Here is a 23,227-nt window from a genome sequence, read left to right as displayed (position 1 = left end):
ATGGATTCAAACTAAAAAGCTTCTTCTCAGCAAAGGAAACAATCAATGACATGAAGATGCCTACAGAATGGTAGAAAATCTTTACCACCTGTACTTCAGATAGAGCATTAATTTCCAGGATATATAAAGAACTCAAAAAACTTAACACCAAAAAACAAATAACCAAGTCAACAAATGGGCTAACGAACTGAACAGACACTCACAGAAGAAAAAATGCAATTGGTCAAAAAATATATGAAAAAATGTTCAATATCTCTAGTGATTAGAGAAATGCAAATCAAAACTACACTGAGTTTCATCTCACTCCAATCAGAATGGCAATCAAGAATGCAAGCAACAATAAGTGTTGACGAGGATGTGGGGAAAAAGGTACACTCATACATTGATGGTGGAACTGCAAATTGGTGCAACTACTCTGGAAGGTAATATGGAGATTCCTCAGAAAACTTGGAATGGAACCACCATTTGACCCAACAATCCCACTCCCTGGTTTATACCCAAAGGTCTTAAAATCAGCATACTACATGGTTGCAGCCACATCAATGTTCTTAGCACCTCCAATTCACAATAGCTAAACTATGAAACCCACCTAGGTGCCCTTCAATAGATGAATGGATAAAGAAATTGTGATATATACACACAATGAAATATTATTCAGCCATGAAGAAGAAAAATTATGGCATTTGTTGTTAAATAGATGGAGGTAGAGAATATAATTCTAAGAGAAATAAGCCAATCCCAAAGAACCAAAGTCCGAATTGTTTTTCTGATATGTGGATGCTAATTCACAATGGGCGGGGGTGGCTAGGAAAGAATAGAAGTACTTTGGTTTAGACAGAAGGGAGTGAAGGGAGGGTGGGGGTAGGAATAATAGTAGAATGAATCAGACATTATTACCCTATGTGCATATATGATTATATGACTGGTGTAACTCTATATCATGTAAATCCAGATGATATGCTTTCTATGGTCCTACTGTCACGTATAACTATTAGAACAACAAAAGGAAGCATATTGCCTATGAAAAAAATGCAGCCTTTCTGAAATAGAGTGTGCCTGAAATCCAGTATGACTGGAATCCTCCTCAGAAGAAGGTGCCCATGTGAACATGGACACTTGGGCAGCATGCTGTGTGATGACAGGGCATGACAATAGGGGTTCATGTTTTCCCCCATCTCATTAATCACAAAACAGCAAATCGATGGAATCCAAGTTGGAAAGTATAGACAGTGGATATTGACAGGCATGACCATCATGGCTTGTTATGAATGTTGTACGGTTGGGGGAACTTATTTTCCTTTCCTTGGTCTCATCGTCATTAAAATAGGCTTAGTGTTCTTTGTCTCCTTACGTGTGTGCGTGTGTGTGTGTGTGTGTGTGTGTGTGTGTGTGTGTTAGGGCATTTGTTGGTTGTGTTTAACTTAGCATACATAGAGTTCCCAGCTGTTCAGATTGTGCACTGGGCAACTGTCCACTTCTAAAGGGATTTGCAGTGACTCCTTTGACAGCAGGCTGGAGATTCTGAAATACTGGGCTGAATCTTGCAGCTGAGCCCAGGACCACCAGATAGAACCCCATTTCCAGAAACCATTGTAGAATATGTGTTCCTGCGTATCTTGAAGAAAGCATGCAGTCATACATTTGCACTCACATCTGTGCATGAACACACACGTACTCATGGGTATGTGTGGAGTCAAAGTTATCCTGGCCACATCTGAAAGCATTTTTCTTCTTTGAATGCATGGTGTAGAGGTCTGATTCTACTTCCTTACAAACAATAAGAAAGAGTGTCTTACCCTGAGGGCACAAGGGTTTAATGTGCAAGGTGTGCTCAGGAGGTGGCAGTGTGGGCAAGCGTGGGTGGAGACAGCTGAGCTTCCTACCGGTGTTGTAGATCAACCCCTGGCCAGGGCTCTTCTGTTGTGTGACAATGTACTAGCTTCCCTGTGGCTTTTTATTTGGGGAACAGTGGCTTTAAATTCACTCAAGGACTTCAGGCATAAGACCTGTGTTCAAGTACCTGCTGGGAACTATATTCTGCCAGGCCTCAGGCAGTGATGCTGTCCAGCCTCAGCTGTGTCACTTGTAAACTGGGAAAGAGCAGAGTCCCCACTGCATGGTTTATGAGCCTTCACGAGGATATTGTGGAATGATTTTAGCACAGAGCTGACGTAGAATTCTTGCTTAATGAATCATAGCTGTTATTATTATTGGTGTGGTTCCCATCACAGTGCAAGGTTTCTCTTCCTCTCATCCCAGCTTTTAAGGATGTATCTCTAGCGAGGGGAGTAGTCTGTTCTCTTCTTTCACCACCCATTGGTCCTCTTCTTTCCCCTTCCTGATCACCAGTTGTCTTAGCCCGCCCCTCCCATTGGCCCCACCCCTGGCTCCTCCCCTAACCTCCATCCTACCCTTCACCATGACCTGGCCTAGCCCTGGTTCAGCGTGGCAGGAAGCTCATGGTGCAGTCTGGTAGGGTCCTCATAAGGCTCAGGGATTTTGGAGAGATGTCTATGTCCTGGAGCGACTGTGGGGACTTGAAGCAGAAGTTCTGCAAGATAGTGGTGAGGAAGAAAGAGCTCCATTCTAGCCAGGCCTTCTCCCAAGCAGTACCGCTTTCCTGAAGAGGAGAGGAGGGAGGGGCCGAGGTGAAGCCAGCTCTCTGCAGCCTCACCCCAGGACCAGATCCCTGCTTTCTGCCAGGGCGGAAAGACTGCAGTGCTGTGGCCCGGGAGGCCTTCAGAAAGGCTCTAATGCTCCCTGAGCCTCAGTTTCCCTCATACGTGAAGTGGGGTGATCTTGCTGGTCTGTAGCAATGGGAGGTGGAGGTGCTCCTTCCCCACAAATGCATTCTCAGAGATGGCTGCTGTACTGTCATCTCCTTTCTAAGAGACTGGGGATTTTGAGGAGTGTTCTAAAATAGTAGTCTGATTCCCTCTCAACCTTGATTTTCCAAATCTGAAAGGGGTCTGTCATCCCTTCCCTCTGGTCTTGGTGCAGAAACTTGGTGCTGGGGAGTTCTGGGGAGTACAACTGTCTGACTAGAGGGTAGTTTCTTCCCAGATGGAGGAAGATGCTAGGCTGCACTGGGAGAGGAGCTGGGATGAGGGGGCCTATGTGGGTGTGAACCCCCCCGTCTCTTACCCATGGAAAAGGGCATGTCAGCATCAGTCTTCTTCAGCTGTCCCTTGTCATCCAGGAAGTGCTGGGGGTTGAAGTCGTCAGGTGTGGAGAAGAACTTGGGGTCATTGAGCAGGGAGCCCAGCATAGGGAACACTTCAGTGTCCTTGGCAGGGGGAGGAAGGGGACTTTATCAGAGGGTTCAGGGATGGGAGAACTGAGAAACATAAGTAGGGGAATCAGAGTGCTGGGGTGAAGGGAAGTGAGGTGAGGGAGTTGGGGTTCTGTGGCAGGAGCTTTGGGGGACATGAGGTTGATGTCTCTGAGTCAGGACGTTCAGGGAAGGTGGAGCCTGTGTGTCCCCTGTCTCTTAAGGTAGGAGTTTGGGAGGAAGTGGAGGTTCATGTACCTTGAGACAGGAACTTTGAGAACACGGGGTAGAGCACCCTAAGGCCCAAAGTCTGAAGGAGACGTGGGGGCAGGAGCGTTTGGGTAGAAGGCTGAGGGATGTGGTGATTGAGGAATTCCTTGAGAAAGTGGGAGAGGAGTTGGAAAGCTCCTAATGGGGAAGGGTTCTGGGTTCCCAGGTAGAAGTTTGGAGGTTTCCTGGGGGATGGGGACAGAGCAGCAACCTTGGAATGAGGAAGTGTCGAAATATGGTGTCCTTGGTCACCCTGCGAGCTACACCCTACACCCATGGGGGTAACGTTTCCAGATCTTTGGATCTTGTGAATCACAGCCTCTGTGTAGGGCATCTTGGTCCTGTCTCCAAACCTGCGCTGCTGGTTCTTGCCAATCACCTGGTCAATCTCCTCATGGATCTTGGCTTAGAAAGAAGGTGAAATGTGTTTAGGAATCCACAGGCCTCAGAGCAGGGATGATAGTTAAAATATGTAAAACTGTATGCACAACATGCACCTATATATGACATGCAAATACAGTGTGCAAAACAGATGTCAGCCATAGATATTGTTGTCCAAAGCCTTGTTATCTGTTCATGTCAGAATCAGAGGGGAATCAGAAGGCAGGGTCTTAAGGGGTGGCCCTGGGAGGTGTGCATTTGGCATTGTGTGACCTTAGTAAAGATGCCATTTACAAATCAGTTTAGATAATTCCAATATTGTCATGGGTAGTGAGATACCACCTGGCTTAATGTCCCCTGTATCTGCCCAGTAGGACGTGTCTGAGGGCCCAGGGACCTGGGAGAGGTGGTTACTGCAACATATCAGAAGGGTTTGGAGGATCTATGACCTCACTTCATTTTTTACTCAGCCTTACTCTCCACCTCTGCGTGCTTCATGAGCACCAGGAAGCTGAAGTACAGGACCCTGCTGGTGGATTCCACACCCCCAAAGAAGAGGCTCAACGTGGTCATCACCAGATTCTCCATGTGGAACTCTGTGTGGGGGTTATTCTTTTCCTGCAGGGAGAAAGGGATTCAAGTCTGAATCTGTTTATCGCCTCCTTGGGGAAAGTTCTGGGTGTTTCCTTGGACTCACCTCCCCTAGGTCCAGAGCTAAGGTGGGATGAAGGGACCTGGATCTGCCAGGGACTCTGCAATTTCTAGACTTTTGTCCAGTGTCTGCTGCTGGCTCTCTCTGACACACTCTTCTATTCCTTGACTGGCTGACTCTCTGTGCTTTCATGATCAGATTAGTTATCCCTTCTTCAATGGTAGAGTGTTGAGAGAAAGAGAGGGATAGAGAGAGAGAGTGAGAAAGAGAGTTAGAGATACCCACCTGGAGTGAATGAGAGGGAGACACATTTCCTGAGACAAAGAATTCTAGTGACAGAATCCCATTTCCTCCCTGAAACACCTTGAAGCTTCCTATAGAGGAATCCACTTCCTTGATCCTTTGCACTTCAGATTCTAAAAAGTCCCATCTCCTCACTTCACAGACGGGTGACAGACACGAACTTGGTATAGGCCCCTCCTCCCCCAATATCCCTTAGTAAAGCCTAGTCTCCCAGGATATCTGATAACTGGGGAAAGAAAAGTTAGGACAGGGGTAAAATTAGAAGCTTTAGGGTTAGGGGGACACAGTTTGGGCCAGGTCTACTGCTTGCCTGTTGTGTGACCACTTATATTCTCTGGGATGAACTTTCTCCATTGGTAAAATTGGGGTCATAATCAAACCTTGTTCAAGAGCTGTTGTGGGTGCTAAGTAGGTAAATACAGTAAAACACATGGTAGTACCTGAATGGAGTAGTGCTGTAGAGTTGGTTGCTATTATGGTTTGTTCACCTATGTCCTGCCTTGTAAGGGCTCAGTAGATGGGATGTGGATGTTTGTTCACACTGCGAACTGGGAAGATTTTTCTGATGGTCCAGTTTGCATGGGCTTCTGCTCCCCTTCTTATCGATTTCTGGCTGCCTGGCTTTGGACCTCCCCAACCTGGGTGCTGGCTGCACCTCCTGCATGCAGATGAGAAAGGAGTCGATGAAGTCCCGCGGGGAGTTGGGGTCTAGAGTGCGCTGGTTCTGCTCCACCTTCTTGGCCACGAAGTCCTCAAGGCCCTGCAGCTCCTTAAAGACCTGTTGCTGAGGTCCTGCCAGGAGCTTCATCACTGAGTAGAACATGTCAAAGAGCTGGAGGGGGGAAGAGGGGATGCAAAGGAATGACAACTGTCCACAGGCGGGGTCCAGTGGGAGTGGGATCTATGTGAGGACAGGGAATGCCTGGGATCGAGGCCTCTGCTCACGGGTTTATGAATTTAGGTGGGACCAGATGGGCACATTTATGTAATTTTCTATGAGGGTTTAAGGGTGAGGTTCCAAGAATTCAGGTAGGATGTATTTGGGCACCCATGCAGGTATTCAGATATTCAAGATGTTTGGGACACCATGTTTGGCCCTTCATGTGGGGCTGAACCTATCAAAGGTATTACTGTGGGTGCATACATGTTCAGGTGTTTCCGTGTTCAAGGGGCTCCCTAAGGTGCACCTCCTTAAGGTATGTGAGCGGGCTGTGTTGGAGCACACTTATTGAGTGTTTGGGGAGCAACATGTCCACGTGTTTATTTCTTTGCTTATCCTGGTTGGAGTGTCTGTGTGGCTGTACATGTATTTGAGGGGTTGAGTGGGGAGCACGTGCCTAGATGTTCTGGTAAGTTTGATTGGGACAGGTGTGTAGAGATCAGATGATTTTGTTGTCCTGCATCTTGCAGCACCAGGTGGTCATGTGTTTAGGAGGAGCCTGAGGTGGTCCCTTGTTCAGGTTAAAGATGTTAAGAAAGACTAGGAGAGTAGCATCCATTAGAGATTAAGATAGGTTGGTGTTGAACACCTGGCCAGGAGAGAGCTGAGTGGAGGGCATTTATCTTGGTGCAAGCTCTGTTTTGGGTGTATCTGTTGATATATTCAGGTGTCCTTGGAGACTGGGGAGTAGACACTTGTCCTGAGTTCTGGTGCAAGTGTTCAGTTGTCCAGTAGTGGTAGCTGGTTTTGAGGGAAGCTTTTTGGGAGAGGGTCTGATTCTGGGGTACTAGTCACCACGTGGGGGTGCAGTTAAGAGACATTGGTAAGGTTTTTGTAGGGCAAAACTGGAATAGGTCACCTGTCCCTTGGAGGAGGCTGAAAAATCGAAGATTCACCTCATCTTCTGCAGGATTGACAGGAATTGTTTGTCCCAAAGATAACAGAGCTAATGATGTTGGCAGCTGCTTTGTTCATGTAGAATGTAGGGTCAATGAAGGTGCCTGTGACATGGGGTGGGGTAGAAGAGAGAGTGGGATTGTATAATGCCTGTCTGATAATTTACGCAGGGTATTTCAGTGATGCACCAAACTCCAAGCATCAGGCCCCAGAGCTGGGAGCACGGGTGCCTTTGCCCAAATTTTCCCCAGTTCAGCAGCACAACAACAAGGTCCTGAGCCTCTGGTGTTCTCCTTCCCCTTCCTGAGCACTCTGGCATTCCCCTCTCACCATGTGTGTCCCTCAGGGCTTTGATGAGGAAGCCTGCGTCCTCCTGAATGTGCTCCTCAATTCTGTGCCCGTTCACACCAATGTCCTGCAACATGACAATGCAAAGGCACCTGAGTGGCTTGGCAGGCTCCCAGTTGCTGAATGCCACACCTGGGGAAGGGAACACAGGGGAGGACAGAGGTCAGAGAGAGGCTGGGGCAGGCCACAACCCACCCCGGAGGAGCTCCTGAGAAGAAGGCAGTGGGACAAAGATGAATGCAGAGCAAAAGTGAGAGCATATAAGACTTTCCAACTCTGAGTCTGTGTCAGACACATCCCAGGAGAGGAGAGCAGCTTGAAGTCAGACAGGAGAGAACTCGAAGGGGCCAGACAGGTGCATGTACAGAGATACAGAGAAACACTAATAAAGGGAAGGAGGGAGGTTGGAAATCAGAGAGGGCAGAGAAATGGGGAGATGATCATGGAGACCTGGAGGTGGATACAAATAGTGACATGTGTTCTAGACTGACTTTGAGCACAGAGGAATGTAGGGAGAGAGCAGGGAGATCATTGGGTGAGAGGAAATCTATAGCCTGGAGTCTTTCAGAGAGACATTGTCTAAGATTCTTACAAAGGATAAAGAAAGGGAGGAAGAGGAAGAAAGACTCATGGTGAAACCAAGAAGCTCAAGATGAAAAATACTTAAAAAGATCATTTTACGTTTGAGGAGTAGGATTCAAATGAGGTCTCATGTGGTGCTAAGAGATGGATTTATGGAAAGAGGAAACATCTAATGAGAGAATAGGAAGACAGAGGGAGGGAGAGATTGGGACACAGAGGGTTAAGACAGCCCAGAGGTCAGCACAGGGAGGGGCAGCAATGGACAGTGATGTGGAGAGATCCGACAAAGGACTCCCACAGGCTTAAAGTGCAAGTGAGGGGTGGCAGGGACATCTCAGGCCACCATGCATACCTCACAAGTTTCCCCCATGTGCTGTCCTCTTACCATAGCCTTTGAAGAGGTGGTCAAAGGTGGCCTGCTGGCCTCGCCCACTGAACTCCTCAGCCTGATCCACCAGCGCCTCCTTTACTGCATTGTATCCACAAAATACCTGGTGAGTCCCCAAGTGGATGGTGAACACGGGGCCATAGTGCTTGCTCATCTAATGAGAGTGGGTGGCAATGGTTAGAAGAGTCAGGACCTGAATTGGTCTGGTTCCCTCATATCAGAGGTAGGGATCCATTTTCCCAAGCTCTGACAGTCAGATGGCTGAAATCTCAAAGTCTAGTCTTTCCTGACTAGGACTGGCATCTGTAGCTTAAATGTCCCCTGGTCTAAGATTCTGACTCATCATGGTCAGTCCTGTGCCACAGAGCCCAAGTAAAAATGGGATGCTCCCATGCCCACCCCTTTCCCCCCATCTCCCTGGCTGGTGGCACCTTCATGAGGCTGTCATACATCTGGTTTGTGTCCAGCTGCAGGTAATTCCCGATGAAGGGCAGTTGGGTGAGTTCTGGAGGCATCTTTCTCCAGAGGTTCCTCTGCTGCCAGGCAGACTTCAACATCATTGTACTCTGTAAGGCCAGTAAAGCCACCAGAAGTAACCCTGATTCCAGCATGGTGGCAGTTGGGGGAACCAGGAGGTGCTGATGGCTGGGATGCTTTGGCTTTACTCCTGGGGCTGGAAGGATGAACTTTGGTCTTGTTAGTATAATTGTTCACCTCACCTCCCAACCACATCCTCGAACATGTACCTTGCCAAGATTTCAACACCCATAGACAGAGGGGAGGAGGAGGAGGAGGAGGAGGAGGAGGAGGAGGAGGAGGAGGAGGAGGAGGGGAAGGATCTCTGGACAGAGTCATAGGTACTGTGGTTCCAGACTGAATTCATAGCAGTTGAAGTGAAAGTACCTCGGAGAGTGGCTGTATGAGGCAAGAACTTAACTCTAAATCTGTGAACATCTGCATGCCCAAGGACCTGAGGTTGTGTGGAATCCTAGATAGAAAAGGAGACTCATCAACATGGATGTGGGATCTATGGTGGAATCCCAAGACCTAGATTTTATTGGAATGAGACAGGATATGTGGCTGTGGATTGGGGGGTCATTCGGCATGGAGGGACATAGATTTAAATGACTCAGGAGCAGGGATTCCAAGATTATGTATTTGAGGGTCTTGATGTGAGAAGGACCCAGAGCTTTGGATGTGGAACTCCTGGGAGGAGAATTGTATGAAAATCCCAGCAGGATCCTGGAGCCCAGTGTCATCATGATCACCTCAAAGTGAGGCCAGGATGGGTGCCATGAAATATAGACCATCCACTGCATATGTGTGGCCTGCATATATGTCTTCCTCTGTGTAAGTTCCCTTTCTGTGCTTTGATGTCCTCACCAGGGGACAGGGAGTATTTGGGAAGTCTGAGACCTTTATGGATGATTCGGTTTTGTCAGGGGCTGTATTAGGAGGCAGAGTGGACTGTAGCCAGAGAGATTGGGTGAACTCCAGAGGTGAAACCTGGAGTATCACAGGTGGCAGTGGAGACAGGATGAGTGACACTACTGTCCTTCACTCATTAAATTATTCTGTAGTAATGACAAGAGTTCCTGTTTGGCGAGTTTGTTGTGGTCCAGGAAGATGGAGTCTGTGTGCATGATCTTTCAAATCTGGATTACATTGGGGCTTGTTTGTCATCAACTTCTCTGAGGTCATCATGTGGAAAGAGAGGGAGTTTGGATTTAAATTCTAGCTCCTTCTTCCTTCATTATCTTCCCCAGCCCATTCTGGGCCCAGCCCATTCTGAGGACCAAGAATAGCATCATTGCATATACTAGGAGCCTATGTAGCTGAAAGAGAAGTCAAGTGTGTTTGTCCTTCCTGAGTACCTTTCCTATTGCCAATTTCATTGAGAAAGAAGTGCTCCAAGTTTCTCCCTCCTTCCAATTAAAATAAGAGAATTATGCAGTAGAATGGGAAAGAAGTTGGCACTGAATTTATACTTAAAATATTGTCAGCTGCATCTCTGTTGCCAAGAAGGCTCTGAAAGTGGTCCTAAGTAGTCACTGTGGTTGCCTTCCAGCTGGTTTAAGAACAGCCCCATGTGGTCTCTGAAGATGGTCCCAGTGGGTTCTGACATGATTATTACGCAGGTACTGATATTGACTTCAGCTTGATCTTGAAGGGCCCCACGTGAACACTGGGCAGTCACTGAAGGTTGGACCATCTAGGGTTGTACTTAGGCCTCAGGGTCCCTGACCTTTGACCTGGGCACTGGGTTAGCTTTGCACTTGATAATTAGAATCTCGCTCAACCAATTTTACTCTGCTGGTCTCTAAGTCATGTGGGGACAGAACAAAGTGCACAGAAGGAAGCATGGAGAGGAAATTGGTTGGTTTTGGAGAAGGTCGAGGTGAGGAGGAGGACTAGTACATGGTTGACAGTTCTCAGTAACTCTGCCAATCACCAGCTGGCCACAGCTCTGGGCCCTGTTTCTTCCCATTTCCTTCTTGTATTGGAAGGAACAGGAAATTTGGAGCATTTCTTCTCAGTGAAGCTGGCAAAACAAAGCATCCTGAGATTTCACACATGCTCCCAGGAGCCATCCAGGAGAGGTGGGCAGGTGATGAAAGAGGAGAAGTAGTTGGAAGAGAAGTCAAGTGTGTTTGTCCTTCCTGATTTACCTGGGACGTGGTGTGAGGGACCAGTGCCTAAAGTAGCAACCTACCAATTATTAGGGACAGATTTCTAATGTGAACTTGGCTAAGCCTGGAAAAATCACTTCCCCTTCATGGGCCTCCATTTTCTCTTTCTATATGGATGGGTCCCTATCCAGATGGATTAGTAATAGCAGTGTCAGGGCACATATTGGTTCCTCGTTGAGATCGTTGTTGTATGACCTTCAGTGGCTTTATTGTCTGAGCCTTTTGGAGTCAAGTACAGCATCTACCTCTTAAGCTGTTTTGGTGAAAAGTTTATGAGTTAGTGTATGTTTATTACACATAGCAGATAATGCTCAATAAATATTAGCCATGTTGTTAAATTATTCTTATTAGATCTTAAGAACTGATAGGGTAAAGGAGATGGATGGGAGATTCTCTAAGCTCCATGCTTGCTTGTTTTCTCTTTGTAAAACCTGTCTTAGTGAATTATACATAACAGTTGAGTTCATCTTGGCAAAATCACTCTTACATGGAATTTAATTTCCTCTCTGGTCTACCCTCTTTCCCCTCTTCCTTCCCAGTATTCTCCTCCTTCTGCTCTACTGTTCTTCCATTTATTTATTTATTTTTGATTGGTGCTTTGTTGATATACCTAAGGTGGGATTCATTCTGGGATATTTGTATGCATCGATTATGTAATTTTGTCAAATTTATTCTGCATTTCCTCCCATCACTCTTTCCTCTTATTCTCCTTCTTCTATGCACATTGTTTTAGTCGGCTTTTTCACTCCTGTGACTAAAGGAACTGATCAGATCGATTGTAGAGGAGGAAAAGTTTACTTAAAGGCTCACAGCTTCAGAGGTCTGAGTCCATAGAAGGCTGACTCCATTCCTTGGGTTTGAGGTCAGGCAGAACATCATGTGGAAGAGTGTGGCAGAGGGAAGCAGCTCACATGTTGATCAGAAAGCAGAGAGAGAAACTCTATTCTCCAGATACAAAATATACACCCAAAGCCACACCCTCAATGAACCATTTCCTCCAGCCACACCCCATCTGCCTCCACTTAGCACTCAGTTGAGCCCATCAGGGACGATTTCACTGATTAGTTTAAGTCTAAGCCCAATCATTTCCTCTCTGAACCCTCTTGCATTGTCTCACATGTGAGATTTTGAGGACACCACAACTAAACCCTCACACACAGATTGTCCCTGTATCTTTATGATTCCTCATTCCCTCTTTTGTCCTTATTTGGTTCTAGCTTCTCTATATGAGAAAAAATATTCAACTAGTTCTTTTCCAAGTCTGATGTATTTTACATAGCATGATGTTCTCCATTTCTGTCCATAGAGCACAGAATGCCATACTTTCAATCATTTTTATGGCTGAGTGAGACTCCATTGGATATATATTCCACATTTTCTTAATTCATTTTTCTATCAATGGGTGTCTGTGTCGGTTCCATAACTTGGCTACTGTAAATTGTGTTGCTATAAAAATTGATTTCCCTGTATCACTATAGTATGCTGATTTTCTGCTTTTGGATAAATATTAAGGATTGAGATGGCTGGTTCATAGTTTTTTGAGAAATGTTTATTAATTCTGCTTTCTGGAATGGTTGTGCTAATTTGCAGTCCCACCAATAATGCACATCCTGATCAGAATTTATTATCATTTGTTTATTGATAATTACCATTGTGACTGGAGTGAGATGAAATCTTAGTGTAGTTTTGATTTGCATTTTCCTGATTGCTATAGATGATGAACATTTTTTTTTCATATAATTCTTGGCTATTTGAGATTTCTTTTTTTGTGTGTAATTCTTTTTTGAGAAATGTCTGTTTAGTTCTTTTTTCCATATATTGATTGTTATTTATTTATTCTTGATGAAAAGGTTTTTGAATTCTTTATTTATTCTAGATGTTAATCCCCACTCAGAAGAGAAGAAGGCAAAGATTTTCTCCTATTTTGTACTTTGGTCTTAATTTTCTACTGTGTTGTGCAGAAGTGTCTTAATTTGATAGCATCCCACTTACTGATTTTTTTAATTTATTGAGCTTTAGGGGTCTCATTAAGGAAGTAAGTACCTGAACCAATATGTTGAAATGTTGAACCTATGTTTTCTTTTAGCAGTTGCAGTACTTCTGTTCTAATTCTAGGCCTTTTTATCCATTTTGATTGAATTTGGTGCAGTTTGACATATATGAATTTAGTTTCATTCTTCTGTGTGGATATCCAGTTTTCCCAGCACCGTTTGTTAAAAAAGGCTATCTTTCCTCCAATATATGTTTTTGGCCCCTTTGTCAAATATCAGATGTCTGTAAGAATATGGGTTTGTGCCTCTGTCTTTTATTCCATTCATCTTCATGTATGTTTTCATGCCAATACCATGCTGTTTTTGTTACTATAGCTCTGTAGTATAATTTGAGATCAGGTATTGTGATGTTTCCAACATTACTCTTCTTGCTCAGGATTGTTTTGGATATTTCATTTCTATTATTCTTACAAATGAATTTTATTGCTGCTTTTTCTAATTCTGTGAGGAATATCATTGCTATTTTGATGAGAATTGCATTGAATTTCTATAGTTCTTTTTGTAATGTGAAGGTTTTGACAATATTAACTCTGTCCAAGAGCATGGGAGGACTTCACATCTTCCAGGGTCTTCTTCAATTTCTTTCTTCAGTGTTCTATAAATTTTATTTTAAGATCTTTCACCTCCTTGTTTAGATTAATTCCCCAGTTATCTTTTTAAGGTTATTTTGAATGGCTTAGTTTTCCTGATTTCTTTTTCAGTATAATTACTGTTGGAGTATAATAATTTATAAATGTTGATTTTTTTGTCCTAAAGATAGAGGATCATGTCATCAGTGAACAGAGATAGTTTGACTTCTTTCCTATTTTTATCCTGTTAATTTTCTTTTGTTGTCTAATTGCTCTGCCTTGAGTTTTAAGAACTATAGTAAGTAGATGTAGTCAGTGTGGACATACTTGTCTTGTTTGTGATTTTAGAGAAAATGCCTTTAGTTCTTCTGCATTCAATATGATGTTGGCTTTGGGCTGGTCATATATAGCTTTTATAATGTTAAAATAATTTCCTTCTATGACCACTTTTTCTGGCATTATAACATGAGTGGGTGACGGATTTTATCAAAGGACTTTTCTGCATCTATTGAAATCATCCTATTATCCTTGTCCTCAATTCGGATTGAGTGGAGAATTAAATTTATTTATTTGTTGAACCATCCTTGTATCCCTGGAATGAGTCCCACTTGATCATGGTGCATTATCTTTCTGATGTGCTTTTAAATGTGGTTTGCTAATATTTTATTGTTTTTTTTTTGCATGCATTTTCATTAGGGATATTGGTGTGTAGTTTTCTTTATGTGTCTTTGTTTGGTTTTGGAATCAGGGTTATACTGGCTTCATAGAATGAATTTGGTAGGGTTCCCTCACTTTCCATTTCATGGAATAGTTGAGAAAGTCTGATTTAGCTTTCCTTTAAAACTCTGGTAGAGCTTGGTGCAAACAAAACAAAATAAAATAGTTCTTAATGTGAGAAAAAATGGCATTTCCACTAAGGTGATCAAAACTGTCGGGTACTCTATTTCTGTCAGTTGTGGGGTGCTCTATTTCATCGTCTCTATCCCACCATTCAGATTGTCTGGGTCAGTCATGGGGCACATGGTTGTTCACATCTGTCATTCCAGCAACTGGTATTTCTCTCAGGCTCTGACTGTCAAGGGGTTAAAATCCCAAGATCTGGAATTTCCTGGCCAGGAACTGTCTGCTAAACCTGAAAAACTCCTGTCCTAAGAAAATGACTCATCATGGTCAATCCTCTGGCACAAAGCCACAGAGAAACTGGGCAGCCCCCAGGCCTACCCAATTCCCCCCACTTCCCTGCCTGGTGTCACCTTCATGAGGCAGTTGTACATACTGTCCTTGTCCAGCTGCAGAGAGTTTCCAGTGAAGGGCAGTGGAGTGGGACCTGGAGACAGCTTCTCCTGGAGACTCCTGTGCTTCCATATAGACTTCAACACCATTGCACTCAGGCAGGCCAGCAAGGCCACCAGAATCATCTGGTATATCCCAAAAATTTACCAAGAGAAAATTTTCAACATATTTCCAGGATTAAAGCCTTTTAAATCATTAAGTATCCATTCAGTAAGTGATGCAGCATCCACAAGTTTATTCCTGCTTTCCTGAATGTCCTGGGTGTGATTATGTAACTCCATAAGGTTCAGACTGTTATTATTACTATGACAAAAGCCCATTAGATTACTTTTGACCTTTCCCCAATCCCATTTGGAAGCAGTATATTTGGCTGCAGCAACACAGTTATACTTAGAACTGGCATGCTAAGCCATTGCTTAAATTTGAGAGCAGCAAGTTCATTTCCAATGTTTATGAGAGTAGTTTTGAAAGCATTTAATTTAGTCTTAATCCTTTCATCAATATTTACCTGATTGTGTAAGGCTTTGGAAATATTTTGAGCCAAATAATAAACACTTTGGATATTTTTAGATAAGGGCACAGAAGCTGTCATGGTAGAAGCCAAAAAAGATATTAAAGCAACTACTCCGAGTACAATGAGACCAACAATGTGCCAGGGTCTGCTTAGTGGGACATGCATCTGTTGCAAGACTTAACTCCAACACCAGCATTCCATGGTACTGTAATGTTAGCTGGGAATAACAAAGGAGGGTTGGTGAAGAAGGAGTGCCCCTTTCCCTCTATTATATCTGGTGATACAGTTAGTCAGATTACATGTCATACAAGTTACATGAGTTGTGTTTTTTTTTTTACAGACAAACACATTACACCTATTTATACCATGAATTTAATTATATCAAATATAGCAGGAATCTACTATGTTGGTCCCATGATAAACATTCTGACTGTTTAAAAGTAACCTTCGAGGAAAAGACAACATATAGGGGACCCAGAACAGCTAATAAGACTTACATTTCTAGAAATTAATGCATAAGGAGATTGAACACAGAACTACAGGCCATAGCAGGAAACCTCTTTGCAGTTCCTGTCTATAAAGTCAGGCATGGGGCCAACTGTATATTTGAGAAAAATTGGAGGCAGCTATTAAATGCTATAGATCTGTTTGTATTGACTGAAAGTCAAGACATTACTAACAAATTCTCCAGGAGTCAGGAATCCTGACATAGCTGTCTCTTTTCAATTCTTGGAGGCCAATCCAAAATATATCCACCACCACTAACAGGAAATTTATGCTGTACTAGCAAGGCATTTGTACATTTCATCCACTTAGGAAAGGTACCACAGTCTATTGCAGAATGATTAAAGCAGTAAGATATTGGTTGATGTTCCATGGGAATGACTGGCTTATTATGGGCAAGTCCCATTTTAATAACTGTCTGGACATATGATCTCAAGTCCCAGGGCCCGGTATTATTAGCTGTTCTGGGTCCCGTATATGTTGTCTTTTCCTTGAAGGTTACTTTTAAACAGCCAGCATGTTTATCATGGGACCAACTTATAAGTAGGTTACTGCTATATTCGGTATAGTTAAATTCATGGCATGAATAGGTGTAATGTGTTTGTCTGTAAAACCTCCCATCAAATGAGTATCATTATTAAATACTGGGATGGATTCTCCAGACCACACAACTGGATGTACTAAAGGTGGATCTGGGAAATAGCTCCAATAAGTTTTCCCATGGATTCCACAATTACACAAACAAAAAAAGGGGAGGATAGAGCCCCACAAATTGTTTGAGTCATGCTTTCCTTGTTTTAAATTTTTTAAATTGTGATTCTGAAGGTCACACTGCTGCTAAAAGACACACATCTTCCACTGCACAATAAAACTAGTATAGCCACAAACATTGTGGCTGGAGACTTAGGGCTTCTCTGTTTGTTGTTTAACTATCTGTTTAGCCTGATGTGTCAGGTTCTTCAGTTGTTTGAACTGTGGCTCGAGGTCTTCTATGAGACAGTGAACAGCACCTTCAGGTAGCCAGATAGGATGAGCTGCAGCTTCTGGAAAGATACAAGCATAGCCTCTGTCCCATATTATTACTGGGTCTGGTCCCTTCCATTGTCCTATTTATAATCTTTCCACCAAACTAAGCCTAATGGGCTGGTTGTAGTGGAAGACGTGTGGATGTGAAGTGCCTGGGATGGGAAGTATGTGGAAAGACCAGTAGGATCTTGTAGTGAGCACTGGAGGCCAGGTGTGTCCCTCCTTGGTTTTGGCCCTATCTGTTGATGTCCAGACTCTTCACAAGAGCCTCAGGGTGAGGCCAGGTGGTTGTAGCAGAATTGCAGTCCTGCAGTAGTCATGTGCGGCTGGGACAGGCATAGAAGACCAGAGTCACATATCAGTGGAACTTTGTACAGACCGGAGAAGAGTAACTCAGAGTTATAGCTGAGAGAGGGAAGAGTCAGGTGTTGGTCAATAGCAAGAAAGATCATGAATATGGTTGAAAGTCACAACTGTCCCAGGGGTTTTAATTTACCAAGGACTCTCTGGGTTCCAACCCAGAACCTTAGGGAATCTTGCTAAATTCATTTGACCATTTCTGTTATTTGCATTATCATTGTTATTAATGTTTCCAATTCACATGAGTGTCCTAAGGACAGAATATAGAGGGTGAACAGGGGACACACATGAGAAGCCCTTAGACCAAACCTTAAATTTCTACTCTGCATTCTCAAGTTCCCCTTTCTGGGCTTTGGTTTCCTCACCAGTGAAATGAGCCATTTGGGAAGTGAGGGTCTTGGAGGAGTTAAGTCTCCTAGAGGATTGATTCCTGGGTTTCCAGGGGTTGTTACAAACTCTAGCCAAAGAGATCTGGGTAACTCCAGGGTTAACCCTGGGATGCTGAAAATAAGAGCCCAGAAGGGAATAATAGCCCTATTATCTGTCCATTATTGAAACTTTTTCTTAATACTAAAGGTACTTACTCCTTGGTGGGCTTGTTGTTTTCTTGGAAATTATTTTTCTAGAAATTGCCTAACCTTTCAAATGTGTTGACTGGGTTGGTTGCTCATCAGCCTCACTGAGGTCAGCGAGGCAGTATGGGAGGGAGCTGGGATTCGAATTCTCTTTTTCTTACTTCATGACTATTCCAGACAATCCTGGGGACCCTGTGGGGACCATATCTAATGGCCGTTGTGTGCTGCTAAGGGCATAAGCAGTGGGCACAGTTATTATACCAGCAGTTCTGTTCTAAATGTCACGTGGGTACAAGGAAGGAGGGAATCAGGTTGGCATTCAGCTTGCCCTCAGGTATTCACTAAGATGGGAATGAACTTTGCACTGAAAAAATACACACACCCTACACAGGTGGCCATGTAGTCTCTGAAGTTGTTCCAGAAGGTTCTGACATGAGCATTAGGTGCCCTGGTAGGGGCCCTGGGTGGTCACCAGGCAGGCTGTAATGGTTCAACTCTCTAGATTTGCTGCCTGCCTCAGGGCCATTAACCTTTGCACTGCGCGGGTGGTGAGGTCAATACTCCCAATACCAGCATGTTGTGTAATGTCCTTTAGACTGCTGGGATCTTGAAACTTTTGGGTGGGGTCAGTGGGCTGATAACAAAGCAGAGAGAGGAAAGCTGTTGGTTTTTCAGGGGTGAGATGTAAGGGGGAAGATTTGTACAGATTTGACATTTATCAATTTATCTAGTGTCATCAATACCTGGCTGTCTCTGATCCTGAACCCTTTTTCTTCCTCCTTCTTTATTAAATAGAAAAGAGGGAGAAATTTGGGAGGTGCTTCTCAGTGCATTTGGCATCAGAAAGGGCCCCAAGAGTTCAGACAGATTTCCACATGCTGTCAGAGCAGGCAGGATTTGGGGAACAGCAGAATGGAAGATGTATTTCTGGAGACAGAGGTCATGTGTGTTTGTCCTTATTAATTTCCCTGTAACGGGAGTAAATATGTCTGAAGACACATGGTAGTTGTGTTAGTCAGTTTTACATTACTGTGACAAAATACCTGAGATAATCAAATTAAAAAGGAGAGTAGGTTTACTGTGGTTCCTGATTGGAGGCGTCAGTTTATGCCCCTTGGTTTTTGGGATTGAAAGCAATTAGGTCTGTCAGGGTTTGGCACATAAAAAGTACTAGAAAAATGACATGTTGGTTGCTGGCAAGTCTTCCCAAGCCACGCTGGTATGTCTGGGCTGAGTGATCTTCTTTAATTGTTCCCTTCTTCCTTTATCTGTGTGTCTCTATCATCTCTGGCTTTGTTTCTCCCTCTTTGTCTTGTGTCTTTTTCATGTAGCGTCTCAGTGTTTCTTTGGGTCCCACTTATTCCTTCTCTCCTTCCCTTTTACATCTTTCTTCTCCCCTCCTCCACCCTCTTATCTCAGCTCAAATGATTCCTCTTTTCTGTCTCTTTCTGCCTCTGCTTCTTTTCCTTGCTTTCTGTTCCCCTGAAACCTCTTTTTCTTGTTCTTAGGCATACGTGCCCTTTGCCCAGATGCACCTCCCCTGGCTGCCTGTTGAGGAGGGAGTGAGGTGGAGGGGATCGGGTAATTGTTATGAGTCTGTGGTCAGGGAGAGTGGGTCAATGCAAGGTCAACAAGGAACATTTGACTCCTTCTCACCCTTCTTAGCCTTCCTCTCTCCTTACCTCAATCCATCAACTTGGTGTTACAGACTTCCTTCAGTTCTGTTGCTCCTGGATTAGGTGGAGAGATCAGATCACTGCACCCCTAACCTCAGATGGTCTGAAATGAATAACAAGGGATCTGAGGGAGTGGAGGTAGACTGAGAGACAGAGGTCACAGCTAGGAGGTTTCTCAGGTGAGACAGGCTTGTTCCAGGGTTCTCCTACAATCCCTAGAAGACACAAAGGATCAGAGTTAATATGTCGGTGGAGATCTGGGAGAGTCTTCAGATGGGCCGAGGCCTGCAGAATCCACTTGTTAAGTGCTAAAACTCAGACCCCTGAGAACAGAAGGATGGGTGCCTGCCCTCCTCCCTGGTCCACTGGTTCTGGATTTCAACCAGAAAGAAGGCTCTGCTGCCATGTGGGAAATGGTTCCTGAGGAGCAAACCTATTGCTAATCCCAACTCTGCCTCTTAAGGACCTGGGCAAGTCTCAGTCTGTTCATCTGTAAAATGAAAATGACACAGAAAGACATGAAGATCGGATAAGTGTGAAAGTGAAGAACTCAGCACAGTCCTGGTACTAAAGCGATGTTCAGGAATCTTCCTGCCGCCCATGTTCATCCAGCACTCGATTGACAGTTCATGCTGAATTCTACTCAGTTGCCTGCCATCAGCCTTGGTGCACCCTCAGTCCACCTCAGCCTCAAATTTCAAGCCACTTACCATAATTCCTCCTCTAAGATTGCATTTCAAATGGCTAAGAAGCCTGGGTTAAAGAATAGGTTGTTGAAAAGATAATAATGACACTGTGCTAATGGCTTTAAGTACATCTAATCCACAGGATAATCTTGCAGGGGAGGTACTATTATTGGTGCTCTAATTTTACAGAAATGGAAACTAAGGCTCAAAGAAATATGGTGTCTCATTGAAGATTCCATACACCAAGAAAGTAGCAGAGGCAGGACTTGAACCTAGCTCCCCCCCACCTTCGGGCATTCCATAATCTTAGACATGCTCTTAAAGGACCCAATTGGAGGATGTGAACATGAGCATCAAAGAGGCTAAAGGGATGAAGACACGAGAATGGCCCTTGGTATTTGATGGTAAGTTCACAAGGGAGGCTAGACGTTATATAACTCTGGGGCCATGACAATCTCCCTTGTGGTATCTAATTCCCAGGACTTTTCATTCAAAGATATTCAGGTTATTGTGAAAACTGAACCCAGGGATCTTTATAACCATGGCCTACAGCCAAGGGCAGTTCCTTCTTCCTGGTACCATGGATATCTGAGAGGTCTTCATCCTGTTCTTGTTTGCTATGTGTCTGTCTTGCTGGTCCTTACCACCTGCGAGTATGTGAGCACAAGTAGCACAATGCCCAAAGGCAAGACTCAAGTTCCCCTCCCAAACTCTCACACGGATGAGGTCATCAGCCGAATGTCAACCCTGCCCTTTGCTGGTCTCCCCTCTCAGTCCATCCTCTCACCCCTATATCAACACTAGTGAGAGTTCCCCTACCACCACATTCCCCTTCTTTCTTGAATAAGTGAACTCTTCAATCTGGGCTAAGCTCAAGAGTATCCAAAGCATGGGCTTCACTTCTCAGTCTGTCTCATAGCAAAGCATTACTTTGAGACAGTGGGTGAATGAGATCTGAGGGGAAGTGACATGTCCAACCTCCAGGCAGTGCTTTCCAATCCTGTGCCCCACTGCCCTGTGGGTTGGAAATCAGACTCAGAAAGTGAGGTGGTAGACCAATGTCTTGGGAAATGGTAATGCTAAAGGCAGAAGAAATCTGGATTCATAGCCTTTGACTGTGACTGTGTATACTCAGACTGGCACTTCAGAGATAAATTTATGTGAATTAAGCTACAATTTTTTGAGTCTCTGATGCAATTGGATTCAACATCCTTTTTAACTATAACTTTCTAATTGAAAACCTCCAGCCCAAGCTCTTTGGGAACCACACACTTCCAGGCTCAGAGAAGTTGGCCACTGGAAGACCAATCTATGCATCCCTAACTGCCCATGTTCCATTTTCAAAAAGCCTTCCCCTCCCCCAGGCTTATTCATTCAAACTTCCATTCTTTAGTTAATTTATCATCCATTCTTCCATCCTTTTACATACAGACATATAATTTGCTCAAACTAGACCTACGTACTCTCCCCATATCAAACATTCTCTATCTCTATCACTGATCACTATTTCTGCATTCATTGTACCTCTCTCCTACCATGTATATGTTTAACTACCCATTCACTCTTTCTTCTATCATTTATTTTTCTTCCATCTATCCATTCACTCATCCATCCTTCCATCCACCAATACACCCAACCTTCCATACATGTGCATATTCCCATTCATTTATCCTTTAGTCCATCAAAAAGTTTCCATTTGTCTACCCGTACAGCGACTCATCTGTCATCCTCCCATCCATTCATCCTTCTTTCCATCATTTAATCATTCATTCTTCCATCTAATCCTTGTTTTCATCTATTTGTGCCAGCTTTGATCCTCTTGAACATCTGGCGACAGGGGGGATCCTTCCCCCATATTCATGCTTCCCTCTGCAGGAAATCCCATATAGATTGATTCACTTTCCTTACTGACCCACCTGAGTTCTCATGGATTCCTGGGTTATAGTTTTTGCTTTTTGTTTTAAAGAGAGGAAAGGTTGAGACCTGGCCTTCTTGTTCACCTATAGCAGAAAGAAAGAATGTATGGAAGGAAGAGTGACGTGGACCCAGTGTTCACTGGGGAGAAGGCTCAGCATGAAGATTCAGAAATGAGCTTCTATCCAGTTCTGGATCACCCATGCAGGGCTTTCCATATTACTCAATTACCAGTTTTGTTTCAACATACATGCTGGTTAGAACGAGCCCCAAATCAATCTGACATGCATCCTTGTGCGAAGAGGGCATTTAGATACACAGCAGGATGTAAATGTAGAGAGGAAAGACCAGAGTAAGACATTGATAAGGCAGCTATTTGCACACCAAGGGGAGAGGCCTCAGAAAGAACCTAGCCTGCTAACTCTTTGATCTTGAACTTTTAGTTTTAAGCATGTGAAAATAAATTTCTGGTATAGCAGCAGAGATTTAGACACAGTCCTAAAACAATTAAAAGACTTCTCAAAGTTTCTGTGCACCAGGAACCTCAGAAGGTAAGTTTATTTGAAAATTGGGTCCTTGAAGATGTAATTATTTAAGATGAAAACATACCATTGCTAAACACTATGTTCTTGTAACAAGAGAAACAGAGAATAGACACATGGGAGGAGAACGCCATGCCAAGACACAGATGCACAGAGAGAACACCACGTGGTGATAGGCGCAGATATTAGTGGGATGTGTCTGTAAACCAAAGAACAACAAGGTTTGCTGGCAAAGACCTGGAGCTAGGAAGAGGCAAAGAAAGTGTTCAGAGACAGCATGGCCTTGACAATACCTTGATTTTGGACTTCAGGTCTCCAGAACTGCAAAGAATAAATTTATACTGTTTTAAATCACCTAGTATGTGATATTTTGTTATGACAGGCTTAGGAAATGATATGGGAATTACAGGGACAGATCTGAAAAGTTTAACCACAAGGCAGAGATTTCGAGGATGTGGAGTGGACTGGGCTTCTTGGGAAGGTCTACACTTGGGTGTTCCTGGAGATCACCAGCTCAGGCTCAGGTTGACTCCTTTATGGGAAATGTCATTAAAATTCCTCTTGTCAGGCTGGGGGGTATATCTCTGTATAGTTCTTGCCCAGTAAGTTCAAAGCCATAAGCTGATTCTAAGTACTGGAGAGAGAAAGAGAGGCAGAGAGGGAGACATAAAAGGAAAGAGGGAGAGAGGGAGAGGGTAAGGGAGAGGAAGAGGGAGAGAGAATGGGAGAAAGAAGAAGAAAGAGGAGAAGTTCTTCTTGCCCAGGAAATCTTATCCAGGGACTGTGACTAGAATT

General features: G+C 44.1%; 1 pseudogene; it reads right to left on the bottom strand.

Annotated features, from left to right (window-relative positions):
• Positions 1-2,440: 2,440 nt before the first annotated feature.
• Positions 2,441-8,643, bottom strand: LOC143383660 (cytochrome P450 2A3-like; annotated as a pseudogene).
• Between the last annotated feature and the right edge of the window lie 14,584 nt (positions 8,644-23,227).

Source organism: Callospermophilus lateralis, chromosome 18 (genome assembly GCF_048772815.1).
Source record: "Callospermophilus lateralis isolate mCalLat2 chromosome 18, mCalLat2.hap1, whole genome shotgun sequence".
Lineage (NCBI taxonomy): Eukaryota > Metazoa > Chordata > Mammalia > Rodentia > Sciuridae > Callospermophilus > Callospermophilus lateralis.
This window is presented reverse-complemented; position numbering and strand designations above follow the sequence as displayed.